Here is a 13,317-nt window from a genome sequence, read left to right as displayed (position 1 = left end):
ACTTTTGGATTACCCAAACTCAGTAAAGTAATCGGATTACATTCAGTCAAAAGTTTGGACACACCTACTCATTCCAGGATTTTTCTTTATTTGTACTATTTTCTACATTGTAGAATAATAGTGAAGGCATCAAAAGTATGAATTAACAAACATGGAATCACATGGAATGTAGTAACCAAAAAAAAGTGTTAAACAAATCAAAATATATATTAAATTGGAGATTCTTCAAAGTAGCCACCCTTTGATGACAGCTTTGCATTCTCTCAACCAGATTCATGAGACAGTCACCTGGAATGCATTTCAATTAACAGGTGTGCCTTCTTAAAAGTACATTTGTGGAATTTCTTTCCTTCTTTATGTGTTTGAGCCAATCAGTTGTGTTGTGACAAGGTAGGGCTGGTATACAGAAGATGGTATTTCACTAAATAGAGCTAAGTCCATATTATGGCAAGAACAGCCTAAATAAGCAAATATAAACGACAGTCCAGTATTACTTTAAGACACGAAGGTCAGTGAGTCTGGAAAATGCCAAGAACTTTGAAAGTGTCTTCAAGTGCAGTTGCAAAAACCATCAAGCACTATGATGAAACTGGCTCTCATGAGGATCTCCACAGGAAAAGACCGACCCAGAGTTACCTCCGCTGCAGAGGATAAGTTCATTAGAGTTAACTGCATTTCAGATTGCAGCCAAATAAATGCTTCACACAGTTCAAGTAACAGACACAGCTCAACATCAACTGTTCAGAGGAGTCTGCATGAATCAGGCCTTCATGGTCAAATTGCTGCAAGGAAACCACTACTAAAGGGACACCAATAATAAGAAGAGACTTGCTTTGGCCAAGAAACACGAGCAATGGATATTAGACAAGTGGAAAGCAGTCCTTCGGTCTTATGAGTCTGAACTTTCGATTTTTTTGGTTCGAACCACCGAATCTTTGTGAGACGCAAAGTAGGTGAACGGATTATCTCTGCATGTGTGGTTCCCACCATGAAGCATGGAGGAGGAGGTGTGATGGTGTGGTGGTGCTTTGCTGGTGACAATGATTTATTTAGAATTCAAGTCAAACTTAACCAGCATGACAACCACAGCATTCTGCAGCGATACACCATCCGATCAGGTTTGCACTTAGTGGGACTCTCATTTGTTTTTCAACAGGACAATGACCCAACACACCTCCAGGCTGTGTAAGGGCTATTTGACCAAGTAGGAGAGTGATGGAGTGCAGCATCAGATGACTTGGCCTCCATAATCACCTGACCTCAATCCAATTGAGATGGTTTGGGATAAGTTGGACAGCAGAGTGAAGGAAAAGCAGCAAACAAGTGCTCAGCATATGTGTTAACTCCTTCAAGACTGTTGGACAAGCAATCCAGGTGAAGCGGGTTGGGGTTGAGAGAATGCCAAGAGTGTGTAAAGCTCTCATCAAGGCAAAGGGTGGCTACTTTGAAGAATTTCAAATATATTTTGATTTGTTTGACACTTTTTTGGTTACTACATGATTACATGTTGTTTTGATGTCAACACTATTATTCTACAATGTAGAAAAAGTGTAAAAAAAAGAAAGAAAAACCCTTGAATGAGTTGGTGTCGACTTCTGACTGGTACTGTACTTTCAGATATGTATCATATATGTAGTCATTACCTGATCATGTATGGATCCGTATTTCTCCCAAAAGTCATAATAAAAAAAAAAAATTCTTACATGATATATAATATACATCTTCATATGTCTGATTAAAAATGGACTAAAGCTGACTCATGATCAATGTCCAGCGCCCAAATTAAATTTACCTGTTCAGGTGCCAAAAATAATTGTGTTTCTTCACATGAAGGTGACATAGCTGAGCATACATTTGCACAATATTCAGTCGTAGACTACAAGGCACAGAAAAGCTAACATTGTCATTTTTAATCCAAAGCACATCTCTGCCATTTTTTTAAATGCAGCACAGCAAAGCCAAAGCTGCAATCACAACATGTTTTCTGTAAAGACGCAAATATAGGCCAATCTTTGCTAAAAATGTATTTTATTTAACAGAAAATACAAGTTGCACACAGTTGTTATGGGTGCAGATTGGGTCGTCAATGGCAGTCCCTCATAGTCCAGACCCAAGGTGCTGGTAGTGTTGGTCTGTGATCCACTCCAAACTGTTAATGCATAAATCAAAATTGTGTCAAATGGCAAGAAAATGTCATTTCACATAACCATACCGAAAAGGTAGCTACTCTACCTGTTTCATTCATGATGAGAAAACGAACTGAAACAAGCTAGCTAGCTAACCAAGTTGCCAGTTAGCAAACTAGCTTATTTTAACCAGTAATACAAAATACACTAAAACATTTAAAAAATGTTAGCTGTCACCTAGAGGATTAATAGGGGGTAAAATAAAAAAACATACTTGAAGGGAAGTAAATGTTATTTGTTATCTGGATAATCTCCTGAAGTCTCACCACAGTTTATTACCACTTAGCTGACAGTTCCAGACCCCCCCAGATACGGGAAAACCTGGAGGGGCTCTCGCTGTCTTATTTCATACCCACAGAGTTATAGCTGGGTCAGATCAAACATAGGATCCTTAACCTCTTTGTTTTTGTTAGGCACACATACATTCCTTCTTCCACAATGGTTATGATTTCCAATTTGCCCTTGTCCATGCTACATAACCTCTTTCTTATGAACTAACATTATTAACCAGATATAGTAAAACAGGGTAGAGTTTAATTAGTTATAGTTATAGTTAAATGTATACGTTGTTTAGTCATTATTCATAAAATTCATAACAGTTAGCTAGCTAGGCTACGAGTTAGCTTTTACTCCCCTATCAAGCCTAGCTAGCTAGCCCTACTGATTGCTGGCCAAATTAGCTAACGTTCTTGATTCTAGTTACTAAGATAAATAAAACATCTAAAATTATCTACTCTAACTTATTTGAAGTATTTTCTGAACAGCTTCTCACTTCTTTGTTTCTTCAGTTGTCAAGTCGACCACATACCGCTTACAAACTCATAAGTCAATAGCCGGCAATACCATGAATGATATCCGGAGGAATTTCATATTTGACAAATTATTGCTTTAAACTCAGAAATACATCAGAAATCATCTTTATTTTCAGCATATCAAGATCCGGATATGGACCTCAGCCAAGAGAAGCATATCTGGAATCAATATACTTTGTTATCAAGGAATATGTATGCATACAGTCAGTATTTGCTAACATGAAGAGAGAAAATAGGATATCACATACACTACATGACCAAAAGCATGCTCGTCAAACATTTCATTTCAAATTAATGGGCATTAATATGGAGATGGGTCCCCCTTTTGCTGCTGGAAATACCTCCACTCTTCTGGGAAGGCTTTCCACTTGATGTTGGAAAATTGCGTCGGGGACATGCTTCCATTCAGCCACAAGGGCATTAATGAGGTCGGGGACTTATGTTGGGAGATTAGGCCTGGCTTGTAATAGGCATTCCAATTCATCCCAATGGGGTTGAGGTTAGGGCTCTGTGCAGGCCAGTCAAGTTCTTATAAACCGATCTCGATAAAACATTTCTGTATGACCTTGCTTTGTGCACTGGGGCATTGTCAAGCTGAAACAGGAAAGGGCCTTGCCCAAACTGTTGCCACAACGTTTGAAGCACGGAATCATCTAGAATGTCATGGTATGCTGTAACATTAGGAATTCCCTTCACTGGAACTAAGGGGCCTAGCCAAACCCATGAAAAACAATCCCAGAGCATTGTTCCAAAGTTTACAGTTAGCACTATGCATTGGGGCAGGTAGCGTTCTCCTGGCATTAGTCAAACCCAGATGTCTGTCGGACTACCAGATGGTGAAGTGTGATTCATCACTCCAGAGAACGCGTTTCCAGTGCTCCAGTGTCCAATGGCAACGAGCTTTACACCACTCCAGCCGACGCTGGGCATGGTGATCTTAGGCTTGTGTGTGGCTGCTCGGCCATGGAAACTCACTTCATGAAGCTACTGACAAACAATTATTGTGCTGACTTTGCTTCCAAAAGCCGTTTGGAACTCGGTAGTGAGTGTTGCAACCAAGGACAGATGATTTTTATGCTCTATGTGCTTCTCCACTCGCCGATCCCATTCTGTGAGGTTGTGTGGCCTAACACTTTGCGGCTGAACCGTTGATGTTCCTAGATGTTTCCAAATCACAATAACAGCACTTACAGTTGACGGGGGAAAGCTATAGCAGGGCAGAGATTTGACGAACTGAATTGTTGGAAAGGTGGCATCCTATGACCGTGTCACGTTGAAAGTCACAGCTCTTCAGTGAGGCCATTCTACTGCCAATGTTTGTCTATGGAGATTGCATGTCTGTGTGCTAAATTCTATACACCTGTCAGCAACGGGTGTGGCTGCAATAGCAGAACACACCCATTTGTCAGGATATGATATAAATCCACAAAACATTAATTGGAAATGGTCTGTAATTCTCTAGAATATCAAAAACATGCCATGTGAAGATATCTCCTGATATGGACCCTTTTCGCCTAGTGCCTCATTGATTGAGACAGTAGTTGCAGTCAGTAGTTGTGCAGTTATGGTCAGTAGTTGTAGGCAGTATAGGGTGACCAGACGTCCCCGTTTTCCAGGGACAGTCCCCGTTTTTTGGTGGCCTGTCCCCGGCTGGAGCTGTCCCTGGAAATGTCCCGTTTTCATTTCAGAAATCTGGTCACCTTCAGTCAGTAGTTTTGTGGTTGTGGTCTGTAGTTGTGTGGTCAGTAGTAGCCAGTAGTTGTGTGGTCAATAGTTGTGTGATTGTGGTCAGTAGTAGCCAGTAGTTGTGTGGTTGGGGTGAGTTGTGGTCATTAGTGGTCAGTAGTTGTGGTCCATAGTGGTGTGGTTGCAGTCAGTAGTTGTGTGGTTGGGGTGAGTTGTGGTCATTAGTGGTCAGTAGTTGTGGTCCATAGTTGTGTGGTTGCAGTCAGTAGTTGTGTTTGGTAGTTGTGTGGTCGGCGTTATGCAGTGTAATGTTAGACAAATGCAAAAGTAGGGCAGTGCTGTTTTCCTTCATTCATTTTCTACATGCTGTGTCTGCTTGTTTAAGGTCCATCAAAAATTGCAGTCCGTGTTGAAATCGGAGAAAACAAATGATGGTTCTGAGAATGAGTATCCATAGCAACGGACATGAGAGCTGTTAGCTGACGTTAATTAACTAGTTACTTTCCATCACTCAACTCCGATAAGCAGCTTTTATTTTTTATTGGTAAAAGCGAATTTTGTTCCAATTTTTTTATTTAAACAGCAGAGAAGTGGACAAAGATTTCATATACTCTATGTTTTAGTCTAACTTGTTGGGGGAGTGGTCAAACGGCAGTTGTTTCTAAGAGTTCACAGAAAATGTTATTGATGCGGTTACTAAAACAGCTGTAACTTTGATCTATAAGAGATATTTTTGTTTAGACGACAGATTTGAATAGCAGATAAGTAGACAAATATGTCATGGCCAATAACTTGTCTAACTTGTTGGGAAAGTGGTCAAAATGTCAGCGGTTTATAAAAGAAGTTAGAGGAAATGGCTGACTCGGTTAGCTAAACAGCTGTATCGTTTGATCAGTATAAGATATTTTTGTTCCGAGTTCAGATTTGATAAGCAGAAAAAGATTTCATACGCTCTAACTTTTTGTCTCAGTTGTTGGCAAAGTGGTCAACGTAACTGATATGTTTCAAAAGTTGTGTGGTTGCCTTTACAGTAAATGGAAGTGATAATGTCACACTTGGGAGATTTAGAACGTTGGAAAGTCCTATGAAAGTGAAGATGGACAAAAAGGACCAAGTTGTATACCAGCAACTCAATCCATTCCCGTAAACACAATGTCAAGTTTGAGTGGCTTTTTTTGGTTTACACGGTGTAAGAGGAATTAGGTGCTAAAGCAAAACTAGAAGAAAAATAATAAGTAGTATGTCAAATATTTAAAGTGGGGACTTTTGCTTCGCAAGCACCATTAATAAATTGCATGAATTACTGCACAATGCGATCAGTTAACAGTTCTAAACATGTATTTTTATTCTATGCGCTGTCCGGAGCCGCTGAGCTGGAGGAACGAGGTATTAATCCTGCTGTAGGATTCATTGCAGCCAGTATGTCAAACGAACTACTAAAATGAACGAGTCACTCTGAAAAATGAATCATGACTCTCAAGTCAGTAAAAATAGTCTTTCAAAAAGAATGAATCGTTCTCAAACTGCACATCACTACTCTGAACCACAAAAAAAAGTATTTTACTTGATTCAAGATAGTGTAGTTAGACAAAGCAAGGAACGTACATTTCTAAATGGGATGTCGTTTTTGAGGGGGATTTGCTGCTGTTGTTGGTAAGTAATGCATCTTGCTAGCTTCTAAAACAACTTACTCAACCTTTAATTTCTCCTTTTACTGAACGTGCTTCTGCAGGCACTTCCACAATCTCATTAGTAATTAACACAGGTGCGTCACCGTAATTAAAGGTCTAATTCTGGACAGAATTCTTGCAAATGACGTGGAAAGGCTTAATTTGTGCTAATTACATGATACATTGATTTGATTAAAGTTAGCAACACTTGGTTTACTGACCTCTTGAGAAGGTACATTTATCCTTTAAATGTCAAGGGCAAAAATAGAATAACATGATATAAAAATGCTTATTTAGATTTTTTTAAATGTACAGAATTAAGATGCAATGGCATCTCAGAAAAATATATAGTGTATATGTAGTGAGCTCATGTCAAATTAAGAAAGTATTGATTGTAGGCAACCAAAGCCTATCAAAGTTCGAATAAAAAAGATTCCAAAGCATCTGTGGAAAGAATTAACAATCATTTTTGGCAGAGAAACAATGCGCATTTCACTTTTTAAATTATAATAACTAAAAGGCATGTCTGAAACTGAAGCCATGGGCAAGATGTTTAATCAAACTATGTCACGTTGACTTTTATTAGTATACCATACTTTTAATTATGTTAATCGGATAATTTGTTAATTAATTTATTACCCTCCCCCGCGCATCACACAGCTCTCTCTTACACACAGCTTACACATGTTCAAAGACACACACTTATTTATTTACCTGTGAAGTTCTTGAACAACCATGAGATCATAAATGTTTTAATAACTGTTAGTTGCATGTGTATATCAATCAATCACATTTATTTATAAAGCCCTTTTCACATCAGCAGATGTCACTAAGTGCTATACAGAAACCCAGACTAAAACCCCAAACAGCAAGCATTGCATATGTAGGAGCACGGTGGCTAGGAAAAACTCCATAGAAAGGAAGGAACCTAGGAAGAGAGGAACCAGGCTCTGATGGGTGGTCAGTCCTCTTCTGGCTGCGCAGAGTGGAGATAAGAGTACATGGCCATTTAAGGCCAGATTCTTCTTCAAGATGTTCATAGATGACCAGCAGGATCAAATAATAATCACAGTGGTTGAAGAAGGTGCAACAGGTACCTTAGGAGTAAATGTCAGTTGCCTTTTTGTAGCCGAGCATTGAGGTCCAGAAAGCAGGTGCGGTCTAGAGAGAGTCGAAAACAGTAGGTCCGGGACAATGTTGCGTGCCCGGTGTACAGGTCAGGGTTCCCTAGACCAGGCAGAACAGTTGAAACTGGAGCAGCAGCACAACCAGGTGGACTGGGGACAGCCAGGAGTCATCAGGCCAAGTTGTCCTGAAGCTTGATTCTAGGGCTCAGGTCCTCAGGCTAATAGAGAAAGAGAAATGTTGTTTAACACCTAACCTTTTTTGTGCGTCTACTTCACAGATATCATCTAATAGACCTAAATAATAAAGGTTTGCTGCATTAAAGTCCAAACGGCATATAGTGACATTATGTGGGGAAGAAAAGATGTAAGTAGACCTACAGTTGTGGCCAAAAGTTGAGAATGACAGAAATATTAATTTTCACAAAGTCTGCTGCCTCAGTTTGTATGATGGCAATTTGCATATACTCCAGAATGTTATGAAGAGTGATCAGATGAATTGCAAAGTCCCTCTTTGCCATGCAAATGACTGAATCCCCCAAAAACATTTCCACTGTATTTCAGCCCTGCCACAAAAGGACCAGCTGACATTGTGTCAGTGATTCTCTCATTAACACAGGTGTGAGTGTTGACGAGGATAAGGCTGGAGATCCCTCTGTCATGCTGATTGAGTTCGAATAACAGACTGGAAGCTTCAAAAGGAGGGTGGTGCTTGGAATCATTCCTCTGTCAATCATCTTCCTCTGTCAACCATGGTTACCTGCAAGGAAACACGTGCAGTCATCGTTGCTTTGCACAAAAAGGGCTTCACAGGCAAGGATATTGCTGCCAGTAAGATTGCACCTAAAGCAACCTTTTATCGGATCATCGAGAACTTCAAGGAGAGCGGTTCAATTGTTGTGAAGGCGGCTTCAGGGAGCCCAAGAAAGTCCGGCAAGCGCCAGGACCATCTCCTAAAGTTGATTCAGCTGCAGGATCGTGGCACCACCAGTACAGAGCTTGCTCAGGAATGGCAGCAGGCAGGTATGAGTGCATCTGCACGCACAGTGAGGTGAAGAATTTTGGAGGATGGCCTGGTGTCAAGAAGGGCAGCAAAGAAGCCACTTCTCTCCAGGAAAAACATCAGGGACAGACCGATATTCTGCAAAAGGTACAGGGATTGGACTGCTGAGGACTGTGGTAAAGTAATTTTCCTCTGATGAATCCCTTTTCCGATTGTTTGGGGCATCCGGGAAAAAAGCTTGTCCGGGGAAGACAAGGTGAGCGCTACCATCAGTCCTGTGTCATGCCAACAGTAAAGCATCCTGAGACAATTCATGCGTTGGGTTGCTTCTCAGCCAAGGGAGTGGGCTCACTCACACTTCTGCCTAAGAACACAGCCATGAATAAAGAATGGTACCAACATATCCTCTGAAAGAAACTTCTCCCAACCATCCAGGAACAGTTTGGTGATGAACAATGCTTTTTTCAGCATGATGGAGCACCTTGCCATGAGGCAAAAGTGATAACTAAGTGGCCCGGGGAACAAAACATCAATATTTTGGGTCCATAGCCAGGAAACTCCCCAGATCTTAATCCCACTGAGAACTTGTTGTCAATCCTCAAGAGGAGGGTGGACAAACAAAAACCCATAAATTCTGACATGCTCCAAGCATTGACTATGCAAGAATGGGCTGCCATCAGTCAGGATGTGGCCCAGAAGTTAATTGACAGCATGCCAGGGCGGATTGCAGTGGTCTTGAAAAAGAAGGGTCAACACTGCAAATATTGACTCTTTGCATGAACTTCATGTAATTGTAAAAAAGAAGCCTTTGACACCTATGAAATGCTTGTAATTATACTTCAGTATTCCATAGTAACATCTGACAAATATCTAAAAGACACTGAAGCAGCAAACTCTGAAAAGTAATATTGGTGTCATTCTCAAAACTTTTGGCCACGACTGTACAGTCTTTACCCGCTGTTCCTGACAAACTATCAGCTATCAATGCTAAGCTACTCCAGTCGAACTGATCTTCAGTCACTAAATCCACTGTGATCCCAAACCTGTCAATGCATAACACAAGTCCTCCAATTTAAAACATCTATTCTAAAGCTAAGACTACCCTCCATTACTGAAAAACATGCTGACATGTTCCAAGTCAGAATCGTTTTTGTTCAGATGCCGGTCACAAAATGTTATGTCATCATGACATGTTGGACATATTTAAAAAGCAACTGGTATCAGACAGGTTTACTTATTTTTTTCTTGAGATTAGAAGTCATGTTTTAGTCAATTTTTGATGCAAAGTAATTTGACCTTTTCCATTACTCTTGTGCCATGCATGCACTCTTTAAAAATACCATGCATATACTACAAGCAATATACAAAAATGCACATAAGTGCAAATGTATATTGCAAATGGATGTTGTTTCACATCTTAGATTATATGATAGATGAAAGGACAAATTTAGGCTAATAGAAAAACAATCAGATAAGTCAAATAAGAAAAAAGTGTAATGGGTATATCCATTTGAATTCAATCTCTTTTACATATTTGCCCAGTGTAGGTGCTCTGAAAGGGAATTTTTGGACCAATTTTTTATTTTTTGTCCTCATATTCGCATATGTTGTATGTTATACCCTATTTTACATAATCTGAGGTTTTTGTGTTGTGCTCACCATCAGTTGAGACACAACATGCTCTTGAATAGAGGGTGGGGTCAACTTTCAAATGGTAGCACAAATATGGTTTGAGGTCCACACGTCAGAGAATGGGACTGTTGTTTTAAATTATACTGTCAATCCTCTATAGAAATCTATTGAAATCGTAGAAATAACGATAATAGAATAGACACGCCCAATTAGGTTGACATCCGATGGTGGGTGGACCGGAGGCCATCTTTGTGGTAGTAATTAGAAGATACAATTTAAATTCAATTTACATTTCAATGGTGTACCAGCTAAATTGCAGTGGTCTGAAGGGATATGTCAATTCTAAGAATTCTATTTATATGATTGAAATAACACCCATACTGTATTCAAGAGCATATTGTCTCTCAACTGATGGCAGGCACAACACAAAAACCTCAGATGTAAAGTAGGGTCTAAAACATATGCAAATATTTAAAACATGAGTGTACATGTATTTAGATAATTGAAAAAAAAGTCTTCATTTTTATAAAACTACATTGAACAAAAATGTAAAAGCAGCATGTAATGTGTTAGTCCCATGTTTCATGAGCTGAAATAAGAAGCTGATTAAACAGCATGATCCTTACATAGGTGCACCTTGTGCTGGGGACAATAGGCCACTTTAAAATGTGCAGTTGTCACAACACAATGCCACAGATGTCTCATGTTGAGGGAGCGCACAATTGGCATGCTGACTGCAGGAATTTCCATTTAGCGCTGTTGACAGATCATTTTATGTTAATTTCTCTACCATAAACTGAGGCATTTGGTAGTGCAACCAACAGGCCTCACAACCGCAGACCACGAGGGGGGAGTGGCCTGCACCCCTGCCCAGTCATGTGAAATCCATACATTAGGGCCTAATTTATTAATTTAAATGGACTGGTTTCCTTATATGAACTGTAACTATAAAATCTTTGAAATTGTTGCATTTCATATTTTTGTTCAGTATATATTTTTAAAGAAATTATAAAATAGTTTGAAAGCTTTTAAATAATATCAAACTCAACCGTTTATCTTTTCCAGTGATGAAGACAGATGTCTCATGGGGCATGCACAACAGGTCAAATTTGAGCACCTTTATCTCCTGAATGTTTTGGCATTCAGGTCCAAAATAACTTTCTGACCCATTCTTCCACGAGCAAACATATATGGAAAGGTTTGTTTAATTCAAAAGGGATGTTGTCAAAAAAATTACTGAATTTAAATGGGTTTACCCTAATCATATATCCTGAGACAAAGAGGACCAGGTCAGATGAGGACTTTAAACACTGAGGTGAGAACAGAGGAATCAAATGCAGAGAAAGGAGGAGTATCTGCTTGCTATAAAGAAAGTGAGTGGGTTGGTTGGCTGGCAGAAATGTTGCTCTGTAACCCTCTCCGTTCCTTCAGCTACATTATGTGAATTAACTTAACAGGAGAAAACAAATCCCTGTTCTAACTACCTGTACATTTCCCATAAGGAACTGGACAGGCAATGTGAAGAGGTAGGCTCATTTGGTCTTCCCTCAAATTGCAATTTAAGTAAAGCATGCTGGATGCCTAACAAGGATTTGTTTTCACATTTAATGTAGATGAAGGCACGAAGAGGATTAAATAAAGAACTCTCAGTAAGCACCTGAGACATTTTGCTGTGTCAGACTACCCCCTGCCAACCTTTTGCAAGCACAAGAGAAAATGCAGTTCTGTTCCATTGAGGAAAGCGCCCGCATCTGGCAGATGGTCAGAATATAAGCCTATGCCCCACCATAAACCAAAAGAGCAACAGTGAAAATAGTAGCAAAATGTCTCAGGTATAAATGCCTACTAAGTGCTTTTTTTCTCCTGTCCGTTCCTTCATCTACATTTATGAAATGTGAAATTAAATCCCTGTTAGACATCCAGCATGCTGTACTTTTCCCATTGAAATTCAATTTCAATTCAATAATTGAAAAGTAATTAATTTTAAATTCTTGAGATTGAATTTCAATTCACTTTAATTTACCCTACATTAATTTACCCTAATTTACCCTACATAAAAGGTATGCTGTTCATAGCTTACCTACACCTGAATAGCCTACTGACAGAATAACCTAAAATAGTCCTACCCCTTAGCCTGGCTCTTTGAATGTAGACAGGTCTATGTTCCACAGCATTTTTGTTGGAATTATGTTTTACTGTAAGAAAATAAACATATCAAAAACAACAGAAATGCTTATCCTTTGCAATAATCCATTAAAGGACATGAACAGTCAATCATGCTTTTCATTAAATTGGGTGATATTTGATGGAAACCAGATCAAAGAAATTCTCTGGAGATGATTTTACTGCAACACTGCATCCAAGTTGCTACATTTGCTGTCAGTCAAGGCAAGCTCATCAATTTAAGCTCCCTGCCCACTGTCTGTTTTTTGTATAGTATTTTACCCCCGTTTCCTACCCAATTTCATGATTGCGATCTTGTCTCATTGCTGCAACTCCCCAACAGGCTTGGGAGAGGCGAAAGTTGAGTCATGTGTCCTCTGAAACATGACCCATCAAACCATGCTTCTTAACACCTGCTCCCTTAACCCGGGAAGCCAGCTGCACCAATGTGCTGGAGGAAACACCATTCAACTGACAACCGAGGCAGCCTGCAGGCACCCAGCCCGCCACAAGGAGATGCTCGAGCGCGATGAGCCAAGTAAATCCCCCGGCCAAACCCTCCCCTAACCCGGACGACACTGGACCAATTGTGCGCCGCCCTATGGAACTCCCAATCGGTAATAACACAGCCTGGGATTGACGCCACGACACTGCGATGCAGTACCTTAAACCGCTGCGCCACTCGGGAGGCCTCAGCCTGTTTCAAACGTCCTGGTAGTTAGCAATGAGAGAAAAAATACTTATCAAAATGAATGTTAAGCACCTTTAAGCCATTTGAAGCTAAAGAGTCATGTCCATTGGCCAGTCTTGTTCTTTGGGTCTGGAATTTTCCCATGCAGGATATGCCCCTCATATGTTACTTTGCATACAGACAAGAAGTGTGAATTGCCTTTTTACAATATTAAAGTGAATGTCTTCATATGGCTTACTGCGGACCTGTGGGGCAGGCTATTTGCCTTGTTGATGCCTTCGTGCATACATTCAATGCGACATTCAGATACGCCCAAATTCGGTACGGCACTGTCGCTTTATTGAAAGTGG

Source organism: Oncorhynchus masou, chromosome 6 (genome assembly GCF_036934945.1).
Source record: "Oncorhynchus masou masou isolate Uvic2021 chromosome 6, UVic_Omas_1.1, whole genome shotgun sequence".
NCBI lineage: Eukaryota > Metazoa > Chordata > Actinopteri > Salmoniformes > Salmonidae > Oncorhynchus > Oncorhynchus masou.
This window is presented reverse-complemented; position numbering follows the sequence as displayed.